Source organism: Odocoileus virginianus, chromosome 9 (assembly GCF_023699985.2).
Source record: "Odocoileus virginianus isolate 20LAN1187 ecotype Illinois chromosome 9, Ovbor_1.2, whole genome shotgun sequence".
In the NCBI taxonomy this organism is placed as follows: Eukaryota; Metazoa; Chordata; class Mammalia; order Artiodactyla; family Cervidae; genus Odocoileus; species Odocoileus virginianus.
In genome coordinates, this window is record NC_069682.1 from 23,439,487 (window position 1) to 23,452,780 (window position 13,294).

The window sequence follows — 13,294 nt, forward strand, 5'->3', positions numbered from 1 at the left end:
CCTGAAATTATTTGTTTTGAATTTTATTTACAAGGCTCAAATCAAATAGTTGAAGTTTTCAGAAAATAATTTTACTTGCTCTTGATGCTACCTTTTTTCTTGAACTCTCTCCAATCTGAGATTTTAAATATAATTGGCTGACATAATATTAGGAAAAGGAGTACATCAAAGGCTGTATGTTGTCACCCTGCTTACTTAACTTATATGCAGAGTACATCATGAGAAACACTGGGCTGGAAGGAGCACAAGCTGGAATCAAGATTGCCAGGATAAATATCAATAACCTCAGATATGCAGATGATACCACCCTTATGGCAGAAAGTGAAGAAGAACTAAAGAGCCTCTTGATGAAAGTGAAAGAGGAGAGTTAAAAAGTTGGCTTAAAACTCAACATTCAGAAAACTAAGATCATGGCATCTGGTCCCATCACTTTATGGCAAATAGATGGGGAAACAGTGGACACAGTGGCAGACTTTTATTTTTCTGGGCTCCAAAATCAGAGCAGATGGGATTGCAGCCATGAAATTAAAAGACGTTTACTCCTTGGAAGGAAAGTTATGATCAACCTAGACAGCATATTAAAAAGCAGAGACATTACTTTGTCAACAAAGGTCCATCTAGTCAAGGCTATGGTTTTTCCAGTAGTCATGTATGGATGTGAGAGTTGGACTATAAGGAAAGTTAAGTGCCGAAGAATTGATGCTTTTGAACTGTGATGTTGAAGAAGACTCTTGAGAGTCCCTTGGACTGCAAGGAGACCCAACCAGTCCATCCTAAAGGAGATCAGTCCTGGGTATTCATTGGAAGGACTGATGTTGAAGCTGAAACTCCAAATACTTGGGTCACCTGATGCGAAGAGCTGACTCATTTGAAAAGACCCTGATGCTGGGAAAGATTGAGGACAGGAGGAGAAGGGGATGACAGAACATGAGATGGTTGGATGGCATCACCGACTCAATGGACATGAGTTTGGGTGAACTCTGGGAGTTGGTCATGGACAGGGAGGCCTGGCATGCTATGGTTCATGGAGTAGCAAAGAGCTGGACACAACTGAGTGACTGAACTGACTGACTGACATAATATTTAAACAACTGCCAAATCAAGATGGGTCATTACCAGAAAATACATCATTTCTTGTAAATTTCACATCTGTGTAGGGTTCTTCTCTATTAAAGTCATGTAATTTAACCCTAAAAGATCTGAATAGCGTATTTATTCACAGTATTCTGTATATTTTCCAGAAAAAGAGTCATCAGGTCAAAAGGTATCCCCTTTTCCCTTCAGTGTTGTAGCCTACTATGAAGAAATACAGAACATCTTTCTCTTGAGAAAAGTTGAGTATAACTATTTTACTGGCAGCAGAAAGAAGGAAAATATTAGCTTAAATTGGGTCAAGAGGATAAAATTTCTACTGGCCAAAAGTCATAACAAAATTTTAAAAAAGTCATACTGAAATGAAACAAAATTTTAGGGAGAAAACAAACCTAAAATATCCTTTGAAATATGCAGGTCCTTCTTGTCAAAGAGGGGAAAAATCACATGTAGGAGATTTGTGATTTGTAAAATGATTACAAATTGTTTGATTTTTCCCAAGGCCTCAGAAAGGGAGAGAGTGCCTAGATGTGGTTTCCAGAGTGAGAGGTCCAGAAATTAAATTTTGTTCATGTACACAAAGTTGCACAGATTTAGAGATTTTGTCTTCTGCTAGTCACATTTGTAAGAGTTAATATAAACTAAAATGTACATTTATTTATAATTGTTGATGTGTTTTTCCAGTGACCACAGATTTGGTCTTTTCTACCCAAGATTCTTCATCCCTTATATGAAGATATCTAGGAGACAGTAGTTCATTTGGCAAATATGAAGTCAAACCACAGAAAGAAGGATAGTTTTCAGGGATATTTCACTCACAATTATCTGATTTATCAAACAACATAGAATACCTCTTCAGTAAACAGAGTATTCTTCCCTGTTTGACCCAAGGTGATTCTTCTCTGAACAGTGCTAAATATATACTGCCAACTTTTGATCTTTGGATCATTACTCTGCAAGATGACACACTCTGGGTGAATATGCACCTTTTCCAGATTTGTTAACAAAGCAAAAAATTCATAGTCTCAATCCCTGAGAAGCTTATGGAGAACTTAGGCAAGTAATTCAACTTAATTATAAGAGCATACAGTAAATACAATCATCAGGACCAGCCAGAAACTTGGTGTACCCTGAGAAAGCTAAGTTAGATATTTGGTTAGATATTTGGTCCCCATTCAAACTGATACTCTCTAAGTATGTGTTGCACTTTTCTTTTGAAGCGTGACTACAGTTTTCTCACAGACCCCCATGCGACAAACACTGCAGCGAAGGACAAAGAGGGACACCTTCTGGCAGAGGTTACCCTCTCCTGTGCTGTCCTAAGCAGCTCAGCTCTGGCAAAGAGAAGTGAGTGCAAGTTGCTCAGTTGTGTCCAACTCTTTGCGACCCCGTGGACAAACCTTACTAGCAAAACAAAAACATGAAAACTAACCAAACTCATCCTCTTTGAAAGGCAGTTTAGAAACCCCTTATTGCTACTCAAGCATATTCTCGGGTCTTCTCACCTTCTAATTTCTAGAAGCTTGTCAGTAATCCTAAGCGCCAATCGTATTGATAAACACTATCTTTTCTTCCTGCAATATTCCTGTGTGTATGTGCTCAGTCATGTCTAACTCTTTGCAACCCCATGGACTGTAGCCCACCAGGTTCCTCTGTCCATGGGATTTCTCAGGCAACAGTACTAGGGTGGGTTGCCATTTCCTTCTCCAGGGGATCTTCCCAATCCAGGGATTGAACCCTTGTCCCTTGTGTCTCCTGCACTGCAGGTGGATTCTTTACTGCTGAGTCACCAAGGAAGCCCTGCAGTGTTCCTAACAACATGTAAATCTTTGTGAAGACTGGTGCCCTGGACCACTGCCTGGCTGGCTCTTCCCTAAATCACTTCAGGCCATGGTCATGTTTTAGACCTGGGGCTATGGGATGGAAGTAAAAAAGACAGACATGGAGATCAGACTGAGGGATCAAAGATGGCATTCTAGAGGAGAGACACAGGTGAGTCAAAGTTTAAAGGTTAGGTTACAGTTGATATAAGTGAATTGGTGAGCAGAGGGAACAATATGGTGGGGAGTGCTGGATGTATCACTCAACTTGCCTGGAACAAAATGTGTATGTATGGGTTTGTGAAGATGAAGCTAGAAAATCAGGCATGATCCATGAGTTTTCATGTGTCTGAAAGCTAAGAGATATCACTTATGGTAACATAAGTTTACTTGCCATAAACTTAGAGTAAGTAGAATACCATAATCAACACTTGATTTAGAAAGATTGTGCTGGCAATTGCGTGGGGTAGATAGAAGGGAGTAGACTCGCAGACCTAAGACTCATAAGGAGGCCAGAGTATGGACTGCAATGATGGAACCTAAAGGAGTGAGCAGTTTCCAGAAATACTTAGGACATTGCTTTATAGGATTTGGTGACAGATTACAGGAGAGGGGCATGGAGAAGGATTAGGGTTTATAACCTAGTGGGATGGTTTTACTATTCACAGAAATAGAAAGCTGTGCAGAATTTGTTATGAACAGAGTGGAGAGGAGCTGGTGATGGTTTTTCTCATCTCACTGGACATTTAATATTCACTCTAATATTCCATCAAATCTTAGTCTCCAAACCGTCGTTAAAGAAGAGAAAATAAACCAACTCACTCACTAATGGAAGCATGTGGAGATTTGAACTTTACCTCCAAACAAATGCATCTCTGTTTCTCCCCTAACTCCCAAACCTGTTTTGCTTGTCTTTCCTCCTGTCTTTTCTTAGCATGTTCTACTAAAAACATTCCTAAATCCTACCCATGTGTTTGTTAGCATTTTCAATTTGCAAATCAGAATTTATTTCATTTAAATTATCCCCTGAGCAACCACCATTCTTGTTCATTTTAGCCTTAGCATTTATATGTTCTTCTATAGTTAACTCGCTAAAATACTGTCCTGCTTTATTATAAACATTTATCATTTAAAAATTTAATTATAAAGTTCTTTATAAGTTTAAATTCTTTGATATCTGACAGAGTATCAGTACATTACTATCTAAAAGATGAAGTCTTAGTTAATTGAATTCTTGGTATACTTCATTCACCTCATTCTGATAATGGACAATAAAACAGAAATCACAATAAATGATTGAATTCTAAGCTTGTTGGGCAGCCTTCTTCACATAATGTAACATTATGTCTTGCAGTCATTTCCTAAGGTGCATAATATTATAGGATATTTCAGTTTCTTTGTGGGTACCATTTTAAAAAATCTCTAATTTTATTTTATTTTGTTGTTGTTGGTTTTTTTTTGGTGGCACCATGTGGCATGCAGGATCCTAGCTCCCAGACCAGCGCCCAAACCCGTGCCCTGGCACTGGAAGTGCCAAGTCCTAGCCACTGGACCACCAGGGAAGCCCCTGCGGGCACCATTTTTGTTTAATATCTACTCACAATTTTTTTGTTTGTGTTCTAGGGTAGAGTGTCACAGGAAATGGTTTCCCTTTGAAAGGAGTTATCTTAGTGTTTTGGTTATCACAAAAGATGGCAGAAATATGATAGATGGCTGAAAGGTTCCCATGAAATTTGTGCTCTGAATGGACTTGGAACAGCGCTATGTCCCCACTTCCCAGGTTTCAGTGCTGCCTACGCCCACATGTCGTGATCTCCACTTCCAATAGTAAGAGAACTAGGCATTAGACATTTGTTTAACTCTTAGGGTACTTAAGCTTACGTTTAAAAGATACTCTTATTAGAGTATCAGTGAGTATTTCTCTCATCTGTACAGGCCTCTCTTTTTTGATCTATTTCTTAATCTCTTAATCTTAAAATTGGTATATGTTTGTTTGTTACAGTAATCTAATAAAATGATGTGTGTGAGAAGATTTTTTTAAGGTGTACATTATTCTTAGAGTGCCATTAAAAAGAAAAATGACATAAAGAAAACCAGGAACTTCCCTGGTGGTCCAGGGGTTAGGACTCTGAGCTTTCATTGCCATAAGCCTGGCTTCAATGCCTGGCCTGAGAACTAAGAACCCAGAAGCTGTGTGGTGTGCTTAAAAAAACACAAAAACAACTCTTAGGGTGCCATTACTGATACTGTCTTAAATTTTGAGATAACTAAGAAAAACTCTGATTTTTTTTTTTCAGTAGTAGTTTTCTTTCCTGAGAATGATTTAATGTATTCATGAAGAGCCCTGAAATCCTTTTAGGTTGATTTCTGAAATGAATGCCAGTTTTTGACACTGAAATCAAATGGGACAAGATGATCTTAATACACACTTTTATTTCAAACTATGTTTTTTTTGTCCTAAATAGTTCCTGAATGGTATCTGTGTCTCATGATGTCAGTGATGTGGAATGACCTGGAAATTATATCCAGAAATTGTTTCAGTCAATCTTTGGTTTGATTTGGCACTGATTAAAGACTTAACAGATGCTTGCTCCTTGGAAGAAAAGCTATGACAAACCTAGACAGCATATTAAAAAGCACAGACACTATTTTGTCAACAAAGGTCCATCTAGTCAAAGCTATGGTTTTTCCAGTAGTCGTGTCTGGATGTGAGAGTTGGACCATAAGGAAAGCTGAGCAGCAAAGAATTGATGCTTTTGAACTGTGGTGTTGGAGAAGACTCTTGAGAGTCCCTTGGACTGCAAGGAGATCCAACCAGTCCATCCTAAAGGAAATCAGTCCTGAATATTCATTGGAAGGACTGATGTTGAAGCTGAAGCTACAATACTTTGGCCACCTGATGTGAAGAACTGACTCATTGGAAAAGACTCTGATGCTGGGAAAGATTCAAGGTGGGAGAAGGGGACAACAGAACATGAGATGGTTGGATGGCATCACCAACTCAATGGACATGAGCTTGAGCAAGCTCTGGGAGTTGGTGATAGACAGGGAAGCCTGGTATACTGAAGTCCATGGGGTTGCAAAGAGTCAGATATGACTGAGCAACTGAACTGAATTGAACATTTTCTCAAATGGGCTTCCCAGGTGGCTCAGTGGTAAAGAATCCACCTGCCAATGCAGGAGATGCAGGAGACATGGTTTCAGTCTCTGGGTTGGGAAGATCCCCTGGAGAATGAAATGGCAACTCACTCTAGTATTCTTGCCTGGAAAATCCCATGGACAGAGGAGCCTGATGGGCTAGAGTCCAAGGGGTTGCAAAGAGTTGGACATAATTCAGCAACTGAACAACATGCATCTTCTCAGCTTCCTTTTTGTCAAGAGTAAAAGAATTGAAAGAAAAAAAAAACTGCAAGAAGATGTGGAGAAGTGCTTTACCAATGCTATGGAGGGGGGTTTATTAATTATAATGATTTGATTCATCTCTTTTCTCTCCTTCACTGGGGAAATAAGAGATTTCCTGGTGGTAGGATCAAAATGATACATTTTGCTATTTCTTTGCAAAGCCAAAATGATCTATTAAAAGCCAAGGTATGTTGTATCAAGTCCAGAATTAACCTCACTGACAAAAAGGGGAATTCATAATCAATAGAATCATAGGCTTTTGATGAGAGTATTATGTCAATCATTAGAACTATCACCTCCATTTTCTTGTGTGGCTGGTAAACTCTAATTCTATAATTTAAAGGTTTACTTGCATCTTACCATCTTTATAATATCCCAGAGGTGGAAAACCTTTCCATATGCTCTATAGAGGCAGTTCTGTAACTAGATCACCTGTATCCAGGCCCTGGTTCCAGAACCAGCTATAAGATCCTGGGAAAGTTACTCTATATTCCTGTGCCTTGGCTTCTCATCTGGAACATATGGATTAAATACCTGCCTGGTTGGGTTGTGAGGACAATACGCAACAGTCTTGCAAAAGTGAAAAGTTGCTCAGTCGTGTCCGACTCTTTGCAACCCCATGGACTATACAGTCCATGGAATTCTCCAGACCAGAATACTGGAGGGGGTAACATTTCCCTTCTCCAGGGATCTCTCCAGTGTTTAAGTAGAAGCTTTTATTTAGGTGGGGGCCGGGGGGTGGGGGATGACAATTAGTCATTTGCAAGTCTGGGCCAAAACAGTAGACTCTCACTTTCCTTTTCACCAACTAAAATTAGTTTTTGGCAACGAGATTCAGGGTTATTGACTCTGAAGCTGCTGGCAGTTTCAGTTTTTAGTCTATCCAAATTCTTACAGTTCAGAGAACAGAAAAACCCAGTTTCTCCTCTTAAAAACTTAATCCAATGTGAACACAAACTTTCAAGGTTCGTTCAAGGATGCTAATTATTTTCGTGTTCAGTTTTTCCGTGATGAGGCCCTTCTTGGATGTCAGTGAGCAGGATTAAACCCCAGGAGCATGTGAGGCCACCCTAAAATGCCTCATTGTCTTTCAGCCTTTCTGGGTCACTCAGTATTTGATTATCCAGACTAATTGTGGGCAAGGAAAGCGTGAATAATCAAATTGTACAGACAAACATTAGTACCTTATTTTGGCCGACGACTTCATCCTTCTTCTCAAAACTTTTTTTCCAAAAGAGCTAAGAAGGAAAGTAGAAGCTTTGTTTCCTGTCTTTGCTCTACTTCCTCTGCCCTTTCAAAGAACTATTGACAAATGACAAGTTGTCTTCCTCCCAAGAGTCCCCTTCCTTCGGCCGTAAAGAAGTGGTATCAAAAATATATCTAGGTAGTCATTCCCTGAGAAGGTGAACTTGCCTGTTTCTAGAACTTTCTGGTTTAAAAAAGGAAGACAGAACTTGAGCCTGAACTCGGCTTCTGGCTTTTTGTTGATCATCTTCCAACAATCCTAAAGGCCATTTTTTTCTTTTTTTCCATTACAGGATTTTTGGCACCTCAGAAGTAATAATGGAAATAAACATTTAACAGATGGTCCCAGCAGCTTCCCTGACACACATGCATAGCACAAAAGGGAAGCATGTATAATAGCATTGATTAGATCTTAATTTATTTTATTTTTTATAGGATATTCTCCTGGTCACATCTCTCTCTCTCTTTTTTTTTTTTTTTTTGATATGCCTTTTATTACTGTGGTCCCTTACACACAATTTCTGAATTGTTTCTCAAAGTCAAGACCCTGGACCTCTCTCAGCCACCTTCTGCACCACAGAGAAATGTCTACCTTAGTGTCAGCACAAATGGCTTTGCCCCAGCAACTCTGCAGAGGTTCTGCAGGAAAACTTAGGAAGTGTTCCCTAAACTGCATCTGGTTCTCTTGTGAAACCAGTGGTCACAGGGTGGAAGTAAGCCAAGGAAATATTAGCAACGAGGAGAAGAAAGAAAAGAATTGAAAGAATATATTAAGGGTTTTCCACTGCTAAGTGCCAGGGGTGGGGGAACCCCTAGGGTAAAAATGTCAGCCTCGGGTTAGAGGGACGGCAAATAGTCCTGGTGAAGTCATCTGTGTTTTCACATTCACACAAAACTCTGCAGGGTCCTTTCCTGAAAGTTGGGGAGAGATCACTAATCTGTTGACATGAACAGAGGTGAAGCAGCGGCCTTGAAGGGCTGAGAACAAACCCAGCTTACCTTTCTGCTTAGAGACCTGTCCTGGCAACCCTCTGAGAGGAGGGTTGTAATTCACCATTGCGACATCTAGTGGCTGGCAGCCATGTCTGCATCAGCAACATACACATTTATAAGATGTTTTTTTGGATTTTTAAAAATGGAAATAACTTACCTTGAACTGCAAGATCACCATTTAACCACCGGAGAACAGAGCAAAAAGCCAGTTGTATTTAATCATTGACTTGAAAGTTACATTCCTTAGGATTCTTAGATAAGATGTGCAGAAGCAGTTGAACAGAAATATAAAATCCTTGGCAAGGTCCATTACAATATAATATCAGTCTTAACGGCTAGTTAAATAAGTGAAAAACTGTCCCCTGAGTTTCAAAACTTGATAAGAGGAAGGAAACAGAAAGTCAACCTAAATCAAACCTTCTCATCTGGAAAGGAAAGAGACAAGTGTGCTAAAGAAAGGCTAAGTTTTGTAGATCTTGATAGTGGTGACCTCACTTGGGCCTTTCAGATTTTTCCTTCTTCATATCTCTTTGTTTAAGTGTTAAATATTCTTACATGTTATGGGCTGATGTGCAATACTAACTGAACATTTCTAACTCCTCAGGAATACTCATCTAGTGAATACATTTAGACTGATCATAGCCTTAATACAGTACTGGAGAAAATGAAGAAGAGTCAAGTTTTCAATTAGGTTCGAGTTTTCTATCTTCCACCCTCAATGGTAGAGGCAGTGGCTCGTTCAGCGAAATGAGGTGATTTAGGGTTCATAGGACGATCATAATAATATTAATATTATCCTCCCTTTTTTACTGTGCCATAACTTATTAAACCATTTTCTTTCGTTGGACACTTAGTATACATACTTGGCCACACGGAGCAGCATGTGGGATCTTCGTTCCCTGACCAGGTTCGAACCCATGCCCCCTGTAGTGGAAGCACAAAGTGTTAGCCACTGGAGAAGTGCCCTAGTTTAAAATATTCTGACTGTTGCAAGTAACCGTTTAATAAGCTTCTTTGTGCATAATCCTTTGTACCCAGCACTGATACCTTGTTATAAAATTATAATGAAATATTTAAAACATATAAAATGCACAAATCATTTTAAAAAATACCTGTGTACCTACGGTCCTGCTTAAGAATTTGATCTTTACCAATATAGTGGGAGCCTCCAGGCATTCTTCTCCACCTTACATTGGGATAAGTCTCTTTTCTTATCCCAGTGTAATCTTGTCTTGATGTCAGTGCATAACACTCTTCCATATTCCTTTATGCTTTCACTACATGGTGTGTATTTCTAAGCCACACATATATTAACCAGTTAATATAACCTTCTCTGATTGCAAATTTAATACATGCTCATTGTGGAAAGGTTGGCAAGATAATGAGGTATAAAGAGAAGTATAAATAAGAATTCAAACAAAATTATTGTCCTAAACACAACAGTATAAATACCATTGTTAGTATTTTGATCCATTTTGCTCCTCTTATTACATACTTCACAAAATCGATTGGGTTCAAAACAATTGCTTTAAAATGAATGGGGCTTCCCTGGTGGTCCAGTGGTTAAGACCCCTCTTCTAGTAGAGTGGGTGCAGATTCAATCCCTGATCGGGGAACTAACATTCTATTTGCCGCTCAGTGTGGCATAAATAAAAATAAATAAAATAAAATAAAATTGATGTGGCTCTTTCATTTACAAGGTGCCTTTGTTTCCCATGGGCTTCCCTTGTGGCTCAGCTGGTAAAGAATCCGCCTGCCATGCAGGAGACCTGGGTGTGATCCCTGGTCGGGAAGATCCTCTGGAGAAGGGAAAGGCTGCCCACTCCAGTGTTCTGGCCTGGAGAAGTTCATGGACTGCATAGTCCATGAGGTTGCAAAGAGTAGGACACAACTGAGCGACTTTCACTTTTACTTTGGTTCCCATCTCACTCACTGACTTCCCTGTGAGGTCAGTGATGTATTTTCATCTCCATTTTTGAGATGAGGAACAGAGGTCCTGAGAGATAAGACAGTATCTCAAGATCTCTCAGCTCTCAAGTGAAGGAATCAGGACTCATATCTGGATCTTTGGATTCAGAGTCGGGTGGCTTTTCTGTTGAAATATCCCAGGGTCACCACCATTCTCCCCCACTGAAGTCCCCAAAAGTAAATGGTGGCCCTTCCTTATCCTGTCTCCTTGCCTTCTCATGATCTCTTCAATTTAAGTGCCAGCTTGCATCTTTATTTTAAATCGATTTTGCCTGTGTGTAAAAGTTGACTGGGGAGAAGAAATACAGTGTCATTTACCTTAGAGGACACATTTTTTAAAAAAATATTTTTAATTGGAGAACAGTTGCTTTACAATATTGCGTTGGTCTCTGCCGCACATCGACATGAATCAGCCATAGGTATACGTAAGTCCTCTTCCTCTTGAACCTCCCTTCCGCTTCCCACCCCTCTAGGTTGTTACAGAGCCCTGATTTGAGTCACACAGCAAATCAGAGGTGACATCTTTAAGAAATGGTCCTGGTTTTCAGCTGTTGCTGCTCTGACTCACCTTTCTTCCGAGCTAAGGCCTGTATCCTGAGTAGAGGCATGACTTTAACTTGATGTTGTCAGAAAGGTCCACGCTTCCAAAATGTGCTTAAACTGCTCCTGTGTGGTAGAATCTCTCTCCAAGGACATGAGCTTCTGGGAGCAAATAAATTGGCAAAAAAGTGTGTGTGTGGGGGGGGAGGCGAGGCGGCAATTTCCATTAAGATGACTCTAGATTTGGCCTAAGTTGGAATGTTAATTTTGTCAGAAGTTTCCTTAGAAATACCGATGATCAAATAATTATCTTTTTTTTTTTTTTTCTGTGTGGTGGTTTAGTCACTAACTTGTGTCCAACCCTTGCAACTCCATGGACTAGACTGCCAGGCTCCTCTGTCCCTGGGGTTCTCAAGGCAAGAATAGTGGAGTGGGTTACCATTTCCTTCTCTAGGGAATCTTCCCGACCCAGGAATCAAACCTGGATCTCCTCATTGCAGGCAGATTCTTTACCGAATGAACTATATTCTTTTTGAATGGTTAACAAAAGGATGCAATGAAGCTCTTTTATGTATCTTTTCAGCTACTTTCTTTTTACTTTCATTGAGGATGTCTGCAAACATTATGATTCATCTGTCTATTCCTGCAGCACAGCCAACCTTCTTTTTTATTAGAGAAATTCCAGCCACCATCTAGAGCATCTCTAGCATGGCAGGTGTGAGGAAGACTTTGGAAATTCTTAACTGTTTTCTGGTGGTGCCTGTTTTATTACATTGCTCATGCACAGAAGCTGAAGATGTTACATCATCACCCACCATCGTCATTATAACACGGGTCAGACAGTACAGCGTAACTACCATATTCCTGGTACTATCTTTAGAACTCCTTTGAGGTGACTGTTATCTCCATTTTGCAGATGAGGAAACTGAGGCTCAGGGTGGTTAATCAAGTAGCCTGAGTTCACCTTGTTAGTAAGAGACAGAATCAGATTTTGAATGCAGGTCTGTCTGTAATCAAAGTCTGAGTTCTTTAAAGAGCGGTTCGCTTGTGGAACTTCTCTAGCAGTCCATTAGTTAAGACTCTGCGATTCCAATGCAGGGTCTTGGGTTCAATCCCTGGTCAGGGAATTAAGACCATACAGCACGACCAAAAAAAAAAAAAAAAAAGTGATCCATTCATGGAGCGCTTCTGTCACTTACGTACTATGTACTCTAAGTTATGCAAAGGTGACAACACCTGCCTGTTACCCCAGGAGTTTCCAGTTCAATGGAAAGGAAAAAGACACACACAGGAACAATTGCAGCGCAAACCCAGCGTGTGGACTGCTATTAAGAAGGACTAGCAACACATCGTGTGAGCCTAGGGGAAGATTAACTCACGTTTAAGGAAAGATGAACTCATTTGGGGGAAATGAGAGATTAGAGGAGGGTCTTGAAAAGGTACAACTTCTTCGGGTGTCACTACAGAGTAGTTCCCATGAATACAACATTACTAATATAAGTCTAATGTTGTAAAAGTGTGTCATTGGGGCTTGATAATTATTAAGCGTCTACTGCTAGCCCCTTGGTCTGTCCTATATCATTTAACTTTAAATACAGCAGGGATTGGTTCTCACCTTTGATCAAATCCTACCGTGATTAGAAACAAGAGAGCCGACTAAGGACATCGAAGGCAGCCAGCAGGAAAGCTGTGTCTGGCAGGTTGGGGGAGGTGGGGGCCCATGGCAGGGACTACTGAGGCTTATAGCACTCCAACCGCTCTGAGAAGCCCCTGCCCACTCCCGCCCCTCAGCCATGCTTCCATTGCTGGCTTCCCTTTTGTAACTTATTTTTCTATTTAAGAGGATACTTGATTGATGTTCATTTTGTCCTGGTATCTGTAGAAAGTATACAAGAAAATTTATATAGCAAATAGCATCTTCACTGTATCACCTCCACAGTCTGGACCAGAGCCTGGCACACAATGCTTGGCCAAAAAAATGTCAAGGGACATTTACTGCATGAAGGTCCGTTTGGTGGGAATGGAAGGATGTGCTGGCCAGTGTTGACGTAAGGAGAGATGCAAAAGTCTTAGATGAATTGGATGTATTTCACCATCTTGCTGAGGGCAGCCTGGTGTGAGTTATTTGTAGGAATGGAAGTGTCAGACCCTGTACCAATACCTAGCTGTCCCAGGGGAGTGGGCATCTCATATATAGAACCCTTTCATCTGCCCAGGCCTCTCTGCTTCAGAAG